Source organism: Anguilla rostrata, chromosome 16, assembly GCF_018555375.3.
Source record: "Anguilla rostrata isolate EN2019 chromosome 16, ASM1855537v3, whole genome shotgun sequence".
Taxonomy (NCBI): Eukaryota; Metazoa; Chordata; class Actinopteri; order Anguilliformes; family Anguillidae; genus Anguilla; species Anguilla rostrata.
Genome location: NC_057948.1, coordinates 30,361,013 through 30,374,341, shown reverse-complemented (window position 1 = coordinate 30,374,341; position 13,329 = coordinate 30,361,013).

Below are 13,329 nucleotides of genomic sequence, written 5' to 3'. Positions count from 1 at the left end.
CTATTCGTTCCTCTTCAGACTCATTACATTACATTACATTACATTACAGGCATTTAGCAGACACTCTTATCCAGAGCGACTTACACAACTTTTACATTGTATCCATTTATACAGCTGGATATATACTGAAGCAATTTCGGTTAAGTGCCTTGCTCAAGGGTACAACGGCAGTGTCCTTACCCGGGAATCGAACCTGAGACCTTTCGGTTACAAGCCCAGATCCTTACCCACTGTGCTACACTCCGTAGACTCGGGACGGGAAGGCGGTTGTATACGTGCGGGCCCTGACGCCTGTGGAGCGCCGTGGTGTCCGGGGCAGTGCGAGCCCCCAGCTCTCCCAGAATCGGCTCCCACCAGCGCCACCGCTCATTGGGTCAAGATGGCGGCGGTGCGTGAGGGTGGAAGTGCAGGTGCGTGGGAGCGGCTGGCTGGCGACGGGCGGTTGGTCTGCGGCCGTGAGCGGCTCCGTGCCTGCGGCTCGAAGTGAGAGCTTCTGAGGAGCGTCCAGAGGAAAATAAAAAAGGGGTCAGGCCAACAGCCACTCCCTGGAGCTCCCCTTTGGGTGAACCTCCTCTGCAGGATTACTTCTGAAGGCTGCCGTCTCTGAACGCTGCTGCTTCATAAGCTGATGACGGCTGTTCTTCTCTCGCGGTTAATGAGAGATAGCGCTGGTAGCAGTTCCTCTCTTAGTATGCGGGGTGAAGTCACACTTTAAAAAAAAATATATATATATACGTTTTTCAAAAGATAACTTTCTCTTGATTCTGTCAATTTAACACCGCTCGTGTTTGGATCTGTGCTGATTCTAAAGATTGGTGCAGGTCCAGTATGTCTCGGCTGTTCTCATGCAACACTCTTAAGTGTAATGCCAAACCCGTGAGTAATGATTATCGGTGTGGATCGCAGATTATCTGTGTGAATGCGCGGGGCTTGAAGTTGAGAAGCTAAGATTAATCGATCACTTTCGCGCTATTGGCCGGTTAGTGTGATGCATGTTTCATTTCAAAGGCTTGGGGTGAAGTGAGGACATCTTGTACTCGGAGTCCGAGATGGAGCCAAGGCAGAGTGAGGGGGTGGGGGGGTTCAGGTTTGAACCCCTCAAATGCCAGAGATACTTGTAAAATATGCGGAAGTTCACCACCGGCCCTCCCCTCCCCTCCCCTCCCCCCCCTCCCCCCCTCCCCCGCAAACTGAATTCCTGGCTACCCCACTGACTGCAGTCAGGAGTTTTGAATGGCAGTGGAGAAACACAATTAATGTTTCCTCCTCTTCAGAACTTGCCAAAAAATGAAGAAAAAAAACAGTTTGTGGACAAGGTGAAGTAGTATGTGAAATATTCTGGTTTAGTGAAGAGTAAATTCTCTCAGTAACTGACGATAGCGTATTTCCTGGTAAGACGTGAAACCACTTTTTCATTGGTTTACAGCTCACATTAAATTTGTAAAACATTTATTTTGGGCTGAGACTTTGCGTGTATTTCTGCAGTATTACAGAATCTCATATTTGGAATGACTAATGACCAGCTGGAAAGATTTGTTAAAAGCTCTAAGGCCAGGGTCATCAGATACATTGCTGAGTGATGAATGAAACAAATGTGTGCATACATTCATGCGTGCGTGTGTGTGGGGTGTGTTGAAGCGAGGTGTGTGTGTTGTTAAGTGTATGTGCGTGCTGTGTGTGTGTGTTATGTAGGTGTGTATCGTGTGTGCATGTGTGGTGTGTGTGTGTGGTGTGTGTGTGCTGCGTGTCAGTGTGTGTGTCGTGTGTGTGTGTGTGTGCATGTGTGTGTGTGTCGGTGTGGTGTGTGTGTGTGTGTGTGTGTGTGTGTGTGCATGTGCATGTGTGTGTGTGTGAGTGTGTGTTTATGTAGGTGTATGTGTGTGTGCATCCGTGTGCGTGTGTGTGTATGTATGTGTGTGTGTGCATCCGTGTGTGGTGTGCGTGTGTGTGTGTGTGTGTGTGTGTGCATGCATGTGTGTGTGTGTGTGTGTGGGTTGAGGGGAGGGTATGTTCCCGCAGCAGAGTCATTCTTGTGTTTTTAGTGTGCGTAGATACTTGAGATAAAACTCCCTAATGAGGAATGGCACCTCAAGGGTTTTTAATAAAAACTGAAAGCGGTACTGGGGGAAATACCACTAACCTCAAAAAATGCGCCGTTGGTGCCAAAGAAAGCTCCGGTAATCGGGCCGGGCCTCAGAACCCTGGGCTGAGCGCGGAGGTGCTCGATTCGACGTGGAGCGCATTGTCGGTGACACAAGGCTTCCTGCGTAAGGGGCACAGGACACAAAACAAGCGAATGCCTGATGTAGACTGATGCTTTTTTTTCCTCCGCCGCGGTAATGACATAAATTAGCACGAGGGCGAACGGTAATTTGGCCAGATTTATTTATTTTAATTATTTATTTATTTTTTTCCGGTTGAAAGCAGCCGACGTCCTTCCAAAGTAAAGAGACCGTAGCCGCCGTTCCCGAGCGCGCGAACGCGTAGCGGCCGCGCCGAAGCGCGGAGGCACTAGCCGTAAGGTCCGCGCGGTTAACGAGCGACAGAGAACGGCTGAAGAACACTAAACGGCAACAGACACAGACCTAGTGATTATGTTCGTTTTTTCCACCCACTTTTATTCTGTCATACGAGATGAATGAGATTTATTTGTTTTTTTTGTTTTTTTTTTTTCTTCCAATGGTCATTTTAGAAAAGTAAACGCTCGGAGCGGTGGCGGTTAGAAGCGGACTTTCCCACGCTGCAGCGAGCCTCCTTTAGTTGCTGCTCTCGTGTTTTTGGTCTGGCCTACTTGGTCTCTGTTCCATTCTTGTTTCGCGATTCAAATTGTCCTGACTTGGCAAAAAAAAAAAAAAAAAGGCTTTCTTTCATGAAATTTGAATTTGACTGTATGTTTTAATGTTGTTCAGGTGGCTGTCAATACTTTCCTTGTAACAGACGGTGAAGGAGCGTTCCTGACTGATATGGCATGAATGATGTAATCTGGACTGAACAGGGCTAATATGGTACAGGTTGTTCTACGCAACCATTTTTTTTTCCAAGGAGCACATGTGCTCCTGAGTTGAATAGTTTAGTAGTACACTAATGCATCCCAATTAACACACATCAATTTTCAGGGGCAAATGCTTCTTAAATGGGAGCACTGTAGAGCTCTGTGGTGATATCAGTGCCTTGGATGGACCCTTCATCACCATGTGTTGAGTCCAGCGGTACTGTGGCCCCAAAGTAACGCGGCAAACATTCTCTGAAATACATTACTGTCAGTGCATTATGCAGAATGTGCATACAGGTGACAATAACTGGGCAGGTCTGTAAAATAAATCTTGTCCAAACAAAACAAATGAAAAAGTTGTATAGATTTTTTTTTTTTTTTTTCCTCTTCCTTGGAGAAGTACTGCCTCGTGTCACCAGTCACATGTTACTGGTGGTATGTGTTGTTGTTGGGAGTTGGCTTCGGGAGTCAAACAGCTGTGCGCGTTAGGAGTTAGCACCAGCAGGTCCTCTCAAGTGACTCAAAGACCACAGACGTGTCCCTGAAGCATGGCTTTTCATTCTTATCTGCAGTTGTCGGGCCAATGCCGTTTTCTTTTTTTTTGCTTAATCTGTTCGCCTGTCCGTGTTTTCAAAGAGAGCTATGCTGCTGACCGTGGAGGTATTTTAAAAAAGTTTTTAGAAACTGTTTTCCTGGGGGACTGGACTGCAGCAGGTGTTGTTGTTGGACTTTCTTTTTTTTTTTTTTTTTTCTTTTTGCTCTACCTGTGTTGACAAGTTGTGCTGCTTTGGTAGAATGTAGCCAGGAGCATTCCGGGCTCATAATGCATAGTTATGCGGCTCCCTCGCATGCGGCTAGGTGTTTGCGAACCCTCGTGAAGGAGGCAGCCCGATATTTGTTTTGCAATTACGCCGCGCAAACGGCGATCAGACCTACACGTGCTGGGGCAGCCGTTTGAAGTCACGTCGCAGGTGGCGGGGGGGGGGTGGGTGGGGTGGGGGGGGGTGGGTTGGGGGGAGTGTGTGGGATGGGTGTGACTGCGTTTTGTTGAGAATGGGCTCCTCAGGAATGACATCACCCTGTGATGTCAGGCAGCGAGGGGCCATAGGGAGCCGGAGCCACGTTCTCCACGCTTCGGCTGCTCTGACCCCGGGGAGGGGCGGGCCCCGCCTGGACGAATCGCTTTCGTCCGCTGCGCCGGCGCGGCACGGCACGCCGCAATCCCGTCCTGCCGCATTGTTGAAGTCCCGCTCTGCTGATTTATCGTCTATCTCTCCGACGGCAACCGCAAGGAGGCACAACAGGTGTCTTCTCAGCATTCTCCTCTGATGAGAATGCGAGGGAAAGGGTAAAATAACCTCTCTTCAGGGACGGCGCCCTTTTTGTTCGCGGGTTGATGTCATCGAGGATTAATGCCAAAGAATGTATGAAGCTTCGGTTTTGTCCTCTGTTCTGTTTTTATTTTTTATTTATCCTTTTATTTTAGCAGGGAGAGTCCGCCTGAGCCCAAAGTTCTCTCTCACAGGGGGAGCTCTGCTTACGGAGTAAAAGCAAACACAGACGTTAAAAAACACAAAAGGCGCACGGACAAACGCGGAGACGCAGGCTAGGCTTAGTGCATGCGCGGGGATTAGAAACACGTGCGCTCTTCTGTCATTAGGTCTTCAAATAAGGCCTTAAAATGGCTGCATGGAAGAAGGGTATCAGGTCTGATCAGTTACAGAGCACAGTGATAGGTTGTGAAGTTTGTTACAGCGGTGGATTGTGACACTGGCCCTCCTGATGAAACGGAGAGCACAATGATATTAAGAGCAGAATCCAGGGGGTTGTTGCTGCATGCATATATCTTCATAATCCAGAACTGGTAAAAATGTTGCCTGAATAATATTTTTCCTGTCACTGATAGAAGAAAAGCAGGATTTGTTCCTGTACAGGAAAACCATGCTTAGCTCTGAAACTTGTTTTTATTATAGTGTATCTACATGAGTGTCAAGCAATCATTTATAATCTATGCAGATACCTATGTATTTATAGTATGGGACTTTTTCCATCTGAGCAACACTAAAGTTTTGAATACAAATTTAGGAATTCTCTGGTATCTGGATCAGATTTCAAACGTAAGATAGCTCCAGCTGGGATGGGTGGGACGTGCATGGGACAAGGCTGACTGCTACTGTGTATCTAAATACATCATCAGTTTATTTTCATGCTCCATTCAAACCACTGATAAGACACCCTTTCACTCATATGTCACATTTGGAATGCTTTTTTTTATAATCTTTTTTTTTTCTGAGACTCCCACACCATGACAAACTGTGGGACCAAAAGGTATGATTGACATTTTGAGAAACACCCAGCGCTTAAAGGAGAAGTCCACATGTGCTCTGTAAATTTGATTCTTTTATGAAACAACTTTCAGTGTGCAGAGAGTCAGAGAGAGTGTAGTGTGTATAACCCAGAGCAGTGAATGTAATGGTAATGACGCATTTATATAGCGCTTATCCAAACGCTTTACAATGATGCTTCATTCGCAGGGTTAGGGTAGGTGTCTGCTCAGACACTTCGACAGCAGGTGGGGTTTGAACGCACCTCCGACTGCCAGACATCGTCTACCTCTGAGCTATGTCGCCGTATTGTGGAGTGGAGTGAAAGTCTATATGACCCACTGTTGTATGTTAACCAGTGGTCTGTAGTGTGTACAACCCAGCACAGTGTATAGTCTATATTACCTAGCACTGTGTGTAGTTTATATAATCCTGCACTGTGTGTAGTGTATATAACCCAGCACTGTGTGTAATGTTTATAACCCAATGCAGTGTATTGTATATGTTACCCAGCACAGTGTGTATTGTATATAACCCAGCGCATTGTGTAGTGTGTACAACCCAGCGTGGTGTATAGTCTGTATTACCTAGCACTGTGTGTAGTGAATATAATCCAGCACTGTGTGTAGTGTATATAACCCAGCACTGTGTGTAGTGTATATAACCCAGCGCAGTGTATTGTATATGTTACCCAGCACAGTGTGTAGTGTATATAACCCAGCAAGAATATGTTGTTTTACTCCATCTGTGCTGTAGTGAGGCTTGAATTATTATAGGAACGCATGTAGAGTTTATTCAGATGAGCAGATTTCCACACAGCATCACAAACATCCAAGATTGGTCTTTCAATTTCTTCATCTGTTCTCTGTTCCCGCCCATTTGACAGTTCCCAAGAGTGGTATGGACGGACGTGCATGGGTTCAAATCTATAAAAGAATGAGTTGAGTGGACGTAGCTGTAGCAGTGACTGGGGATTGTTGTTGTTTAAAGTAGTAGGCTACATTCTTAGACCCTTGAAGCATGCAGAGAATCTGGAACAGGGAGTCGGTGAGGTCCCGTGTTGTTATTCCGCTCCAGCGTTCACCTGCGCGATGGCATGTGATGCGTCGGTGGTTTGAGTCGGAGGCGTGCTCACGGTGAGCATCTTAGGGAAGCAGACAGATACCTGCCCTAGTAAAGGATGGATAATCTCATCTATTTTAGGGATTACCGCCATTGTTTACGACACTTAGGGAGATGTCAGAGCGTTCTCTCCCCTTTGTGACTGGTATCAGTCCTGTCTCATTCTCTTGTTTTATCTGGGTCCGCTTGCGGTGGAAGAGCGCAATTATCGTCTGTCCCTGCCAGTGGTGGATAAGGAGACGTGGCGTATTTTCAGCTGTCTGAAAGGGCACTGAATAATGTAAGACCCAACGTAAGAGCGCTGGATTTTATCCATCATACCTCAGGGCTACAGGTCCATGGAAGTGGCGTGAAGGAGTGTTACTCATTGCTGTTAGCCTGTGCTCTCCATGTTCGCTAGCTTTGTTGTTGTTCAGTGCAGCCTGTTATGAAACGTAAGATCACGAAGGACTCAGAGCTGTGTGTTGGGTCTCTTGCACACGGCTGAATGTTGAGAGCAATCGTTGATTCCGGTGATCCAGCCAGGGACAATAATTGTAAAAATACAACAAAAAGAAAAAGTTTATTTTAAAATACAAAAGGGGACTGCTGGGTGGTTCATTCGGATAAGGTACCACGCTGTGGTGCATGGACGAGCCCTACGGTCCCAGATCGAGTCTGGACTTTGCCAGTGTCAAGTGTGGCCAGTAGCTGCATAGCGATGCACAATTCGCGATTGTATCGTATCGGAGGGTTCAGTCGGTTAGGGGTCCGCGTTTCATTGCTCTCTAGTGACCCCTGTTGGTTGATCAGGCGCCCATGGACTGCATGTTAAAACCCCATGTGAAGGGTCTTCCTCCAACTCCACTCTGTCTGGGCTTAACTGCAGTCTGAAACGTTAAAAGAAACAGCTGGCGAAACGTGTTTCTGAGAACCGCGACTGTCTCCACTCTCTCGAATTGGCAGTGGGGTTTTTTTGCGCATGAATGCGACTGCATTTGTAGATATATACACTGGACATTCCAAATTAGGGTGGGACTTGGATATGTACAGTAACCAAATTTATCAAAAAGATTTTTAAATAAATAAATGAATAAAACGCTGGAAAAAAAAACTTTCCCTTTATAGCCTTTATATTTCAAGCAATTGAATCATATAGGGAAGTTGTACTTTGCTTGTTTGTGTCTGTAATCACAGGGAAGGATCAGAATAGTGAAAGGGCTCGTGTCCCCTTGATCACTCTTATCGCCAGAATGCCCAAACCCCTCATACAATGCCTTTTCCCCTCAGCTTTCTATCTCCCGTCAATCATTTACTTCGGCTGGTATGATCCGTGGAATATGTGTGTGTGTGTGACATGAGATGCCGATACAAGATTCCGCAGACCTGGAATGCACTTTGCCATGGGACGTCAGGCGTGTTTTAATGCTCCCCAGGCACGCCTGCCGTAGGGAGAGCACAGTGGGCCGCATTCTCACCCACAGCCAAGGTTTTGGGGGGGGGGGGACGAGGCAGGTGTGCGCACGGCTGTAGCGCAGCATCTAGAGCAGCGGACCGCCGGGTCCAGAAGCCGCAGTGGGTGTGCTGTAGTAATGTCCTGCTGCTGAAACGCACGGCTCTCTTATACAGCTCGCTTGTATGACCTTTATGTGCACTTTTGTACGTCGCTAAAAGTGTGTGCTAAATAAATGTAATGTAGTGTACAGCGAGCCACCACCAGTTCTTCATGTAGAGATAGGATTCCTGGAAAATCCATTACAAATGCACAAAACAATATTACTTTGGCAGTTATACTTTTCTTTTTTGGTGAGGGGGGGGGCGGGGGGGGGCAGTGATCGTAGGGGAAAAATGATGTATGACCAAAGAGAAACGTGTGAACGCATGTGGCCCTGTTATTAGGACCGTTTCACATTCGCTGACAAATGAACGCGTAACGTCCAGTTCGCACATCAATATTTACGCAAAATGGTGTCACCAAGCGAAGCGCTGCCAGTGCAAGCTCTGGTGCACAGAGTGGAATTAAATAAACAGGCTTTGTGCTTGTGTTGCTCGTGTGAGCGGACTGATCAGCCGTACGTGTTTACATCTCAGCGTGTTCGCAGGCAGAGCAGCGCAACGCCTTGCTGAGTCTGCCAAGGGCGGGGCGCCCGCAGCACTGTCCCGCGCGCGTGTGTGTGCTGTGGTAATTCCGAAGAAGGGCCAGTTCGTAATTAAAGCGAATGCACCTTTTTTCGGAGAAAGAGGAAACGGTCACGAGCAGCCAATCGGCGACGGTGATGATGACACCCACCGCGAGCGCACGCGGAGAGGAAGGGTCCGGTGGCTCGGTCAGCCTGTTCTGTACGTTTAGCCACTTAGCCCACGCGCGGCCCGAGCCAGCACAGTGTCGGGCTTTACTTTCTTTAAGACGACCGCACTAGCTCCCCCCCCCCCCCCCAGTTAGAGATACGCTATGGCCTTACGGACGGATGATTCAGTCATGTTCTTGGAAAGGGCAGAGCGCTGTTGTGCTTTTGGGCCGGTCCAACTGGACATGAACCTCTTGAACAAGTTCCTTTCAGATGATATATTAGTGTCCGAATATCATTTTCTGTTCCAGTTTGTAATTCCCAAACTTTGTTCTGGAGGCCCGTCCCGCTGAGGGAAGGGCCTCTGTGGGTTCTGGAGGTAGCGCTCTCGCATGCAGACCCTGGTGTCTCTCTCCACTCTGCAGCCCAGCAGCCGAACTGCGACTGCGCAGGTAGACTGCTCAGGCAGAGCACAGGCACCCAATCAAAGCGCCTTGGCACTAGCAGAGTCGGGATTTCTTCCGACCAACGGGGTGCGTCGCTGCATTAAAGGAGCAAAGTAACCGTTGCTTTGCTTGATCAAACGCAGTTTACAGAAAGCGTCTTCCTTGTGTTCCTCGTTGTCAGCGCGGTACTGCAAAAAAAAAAAAACAACCTGCTGTGTTTAGAGAATCCTCCTTGGCAACAGTCAAAGGAAGGCTGAGTCTTTGGGTAGAGAGGCGAAGAACACCGGTGGCTGACATCATTAGCTGGAATTGACTTTAATTGAGGGCAGATGAACTCAATTGTTTGAATCCGGCTGCTTCAGACGCATTCCTTCCCAAGCTTTTGTTGAAGTCAGACGGGCTTAAGCCCAGTTCACCCCACCTGTGGGCTGCGATAGCCAATCAAAAAGATGGATGAAAAACCATAAAGAGCAAGTGCATAAGTGTTAAAAATGCCATGGCAAATTAATTCATTGTTTTACGCAGAAGGGCATTGAGCCATTCCCAGCTTGCTCTCGCACAACAGAAATTCAGGTTTGACAGGATAAGGATAAGGAGTCTAGACTTTGGAATTAGTCCTGAGTGGAACTGAGTAGTATGGTCTGATCATCATTACAGTCTGCACCCTTTCAAAAAAAAAAGAAAAAAAGACCTTACAATGTTCAGTCAATGCCACTCATCTCTAGCGTGTAGATCTTCAGATTAGTTTAAGTATTTGTGCGTTCTGGTCACCAGGTTGAAGTAGAGATCGTGTTGGTTGTTTAAGCTGCATGCCGTCTCTGCTCTGATACACAAGCAAAGAGCCTGACCTCTGGACACAATGATGTGTGACTTTAGAACACTCATCATCATGATTGCGTTTCTGTCATTAGCCTCAGTGTATTATTAAGTTATATTTTTTTATCGACTGTTTCCAGTCGAGGAGGTGCCTTTATCAGTTGGCGGATTCCTTGAAGTTACTGTGGAGGTTTTTTTTTTTTTTTGAACGTGGCGGCACCAAAACTTGAACCCTGGCTCAAAACTGGCCCTTCAGTTCATTGAGTCCTGTTGTTTCATGTGCCGCTTTATTTTGGAAATGCCTCTGTAGTTACGGCAGTCCTGTTTTGTGCTCACCCCTTGTTCTCTTACGCTTGAAACAGAGTACATGTTATCCTTATTTGCCAGATCTGTCTTGCTCCTCCACCAGGGTCCCAGCATTCTCTGATGAGGAGGTAGCAGTGGGGGTGGGGGGCATGGGGTGGGAGGGGGATGCTGTTGGATGTTGTTGACCGGGGGGGGGGGGGGTGCTGGCGGGTGTGGGCGCAAGGAATTGCATGTTATGCATTCAAACGACAAAGCGCTCCTCGTCACATTAATACCACCAATTAACTCAAGAGGCAGAATACTGCGTTGGAGAAATTAGCTGTTTCAACTCGTCGCTACACAAAACACTGCACAAAAAGATTTATTGCCAGTCATTTCGGTGTCACCCCCCTCTGATGGTGTCACCCCCTGCACCCCCCTGGGGACGCCTCTGGGAGGTAGGACTGTCTGAGGCTCCAGCGGCGCACTGTGTCTTCCTGGTGTGATTTTCCACCCCAGAAAAGTTGCGTGCTCGAGCCGATTGCAGGTAGAGTACTGGCTATTTCATCACACGCCCAGGTTTAATACACAGCAGAAGCTTCGCATTAAAATTTATCGGCTCAGATTTGTCTGAAACTGGAAACAGAAAAAGCTGCTCCAGTGAGTCCTTTCAAGCTTTCGCTTAGTACCACTGTTCATAAGCGACTCAAAAGTGAACTCTTCCATCTGTTCATTCCTACCGCAGAAAGATCTGAGGTGAAAACCGGGCTTTCAGATTTCCCGGTGTTTATCCTTAAGGCCCAGATGTATTTGGATCGGAGGACGATCTCCGTTTGTGTTTTTTTTTTCTCAGATCCCTGTTGCCCTGAAAGCAAGTCTTCGGGGTATGTCGTCTCCCCCTTGCTTTCACACTTCTCACTTCCTCATTTCAGTGACAGATCTGGCAAGAAAGTAAAAACCCAAATGCTGCTACTTTCTAGGATGTCTTTCGCTCTTGTGCGGGACTTACTGAGTGGTGTATTATAGGTCTTTTGTGGTGGTGGTCCTGGTGAAAAGTTCTGGAGAAAAATATTCTAATTGCAAGCTACTCAAAGTGATTGTGAAAGGGCGGCCAAAGCCAAAACAAAACTAATTTACTGGCAGAAATATTTGGAGTACATTTTAATGCGTTTCATCTGCTCGTGAAACAATTGATGGCAGTTTACTCCTCAGAATCAACAATTATTTCAAGCCAATGCTTTCAGGGCATATTAATATTGCTTGTGCTCGTTTGAATGAATGAAAATACAGACCTGCCATTTGGTGCATTTTCAAATTTTTTTTTCTTCTTTTTTTGGCCCGGCTTGAAGATTACCTCTATTACTTTCAATACAGTCTTGTTGGAAATTTACTGGGGGGGGGGGGGGGGGTGCAACACCGAGCCACAATTAAAGAGCGGCAAAAATGAATTGCCGGCGCATGCTGTCACTTGCAACGGGGATACGTGCAAATTGCAGGATGTAATCTACGGGCTTTGAGTCGAGCCGCGCGGATCGGATGATTGCAGGGTCGAGCGCGCGTGCGGCGCAAACAGGCCTCGGGTGTTGGGGAGATGGGAGGACTGACTGCGGAGCCGCCGCTCTCTGCCGCCACGTACCAAACGCTGTTTGAGCGGGACGAGCTGCGCGTCAGACGCGCCGTCGGGGAGACCCGGGGAAATCCTCACGGTCCCGGTGTTTATCATGCAGAGCGACTCAAGAATGTCAAAGGTAAATTCAGCGCAGAGCCTTCAGCTAAAGAACGTAGCCAGAACCATGAAAAACAGCCAAGGGGTGTCCAGATACATTTGTACATTTGGTAATATAGTGAATATATATATATATATATTCACTATACGACCAAATGTATCTGGACACCCCTTGGCTGTTTTTCATGGTTTGGGCTACGTTCTTTAGCTTCCAGTGAAGTCTAAATGCTGCCGCTTACAATCGTATTCTAGATAATTCTGTGCTTCCCCAGAAGTTCCTGTTTCAGCGTGACAATGCCCCTCAGCGAGGTCAATATAGAAATGGGCTTGTCAAGAAAGGTGTGGATGAACTTGACTGACGTGTGCAGAGCCCTGACCTCAACCCCATCCAACGCCTTTGCGATAAATTAGAAAGCCAGCTGCGAGCCAGGCCTTATCACCCAGTCAGTCTGTCCAACCTCACAAATGCTCTTCTGGCTGAATGGAAGCAAATCGCTGCAGCAGTGCTCCAACATCTAGTATATTTGTAATGTAGTATAAAGCCTTCCCAGAAGAGTGGACGTTGTTATTACAGCAAAGGGTGGACCAAGTCCATGTTAAAGCCCATAATTTTGGATGAAATGTTGGCTATCTGGTGTCCACATACTTTTGGCCATGTTGTGTATATAAACATTACCTGCATCCCTCAAGTAACTTTGATTTAACATTTTGTATATACGGTGCTAAAAATATAAATCCCAGAAGTCTTTGGACATCCTTTAATTGTGTATGCTTTTGGAAAAAGGCAACAAGCCAAAGTTCTTCCATTTGCACACGCGAACGGACAGGCTCCTCTTGTGCATGTGTGTGTTATGCTCCTCTTGTGCATGTGTGTGTTATGATCCTCTTGTGCATGTGTGTGTTATGATCCTCTTGTGCATGTGTGTGTTATGCTCCTCTTGTGCATGTGTGTGTTATGATCCTCTTGTGCATGTGTGTGTTATGCTCCTTGTGCATGTGTGTGTTATGCTCTTGTGCATGTGTGTGTTATGCTCCTCTTGTGCATGTGTGTGTTATGATCCTCTTGTGCATGTGTGTGTTATGCTCTTGTGCATGTGTGTGTGACGCTCCTCTTGTGCATATGTGTGTTATGCTCCTCTTGTGCATGTGTGTGTTATGATCCTCTTGTGCATGTGTGTGTTATGCTCTTGTGCATGTGTGTGTGATGCTCCTCTTGTGCATGTGTGTGTTATGCTCTTGTGCATGTGTGTGTTATGCTCCTCTTGTGCATGTGTGTGTTATGCTCTTGTGCATGTGTGTGTGATGCTCCTCTTGTGCATGTGTGTGTTATGCTCTTGTGCATGTGTGTGTT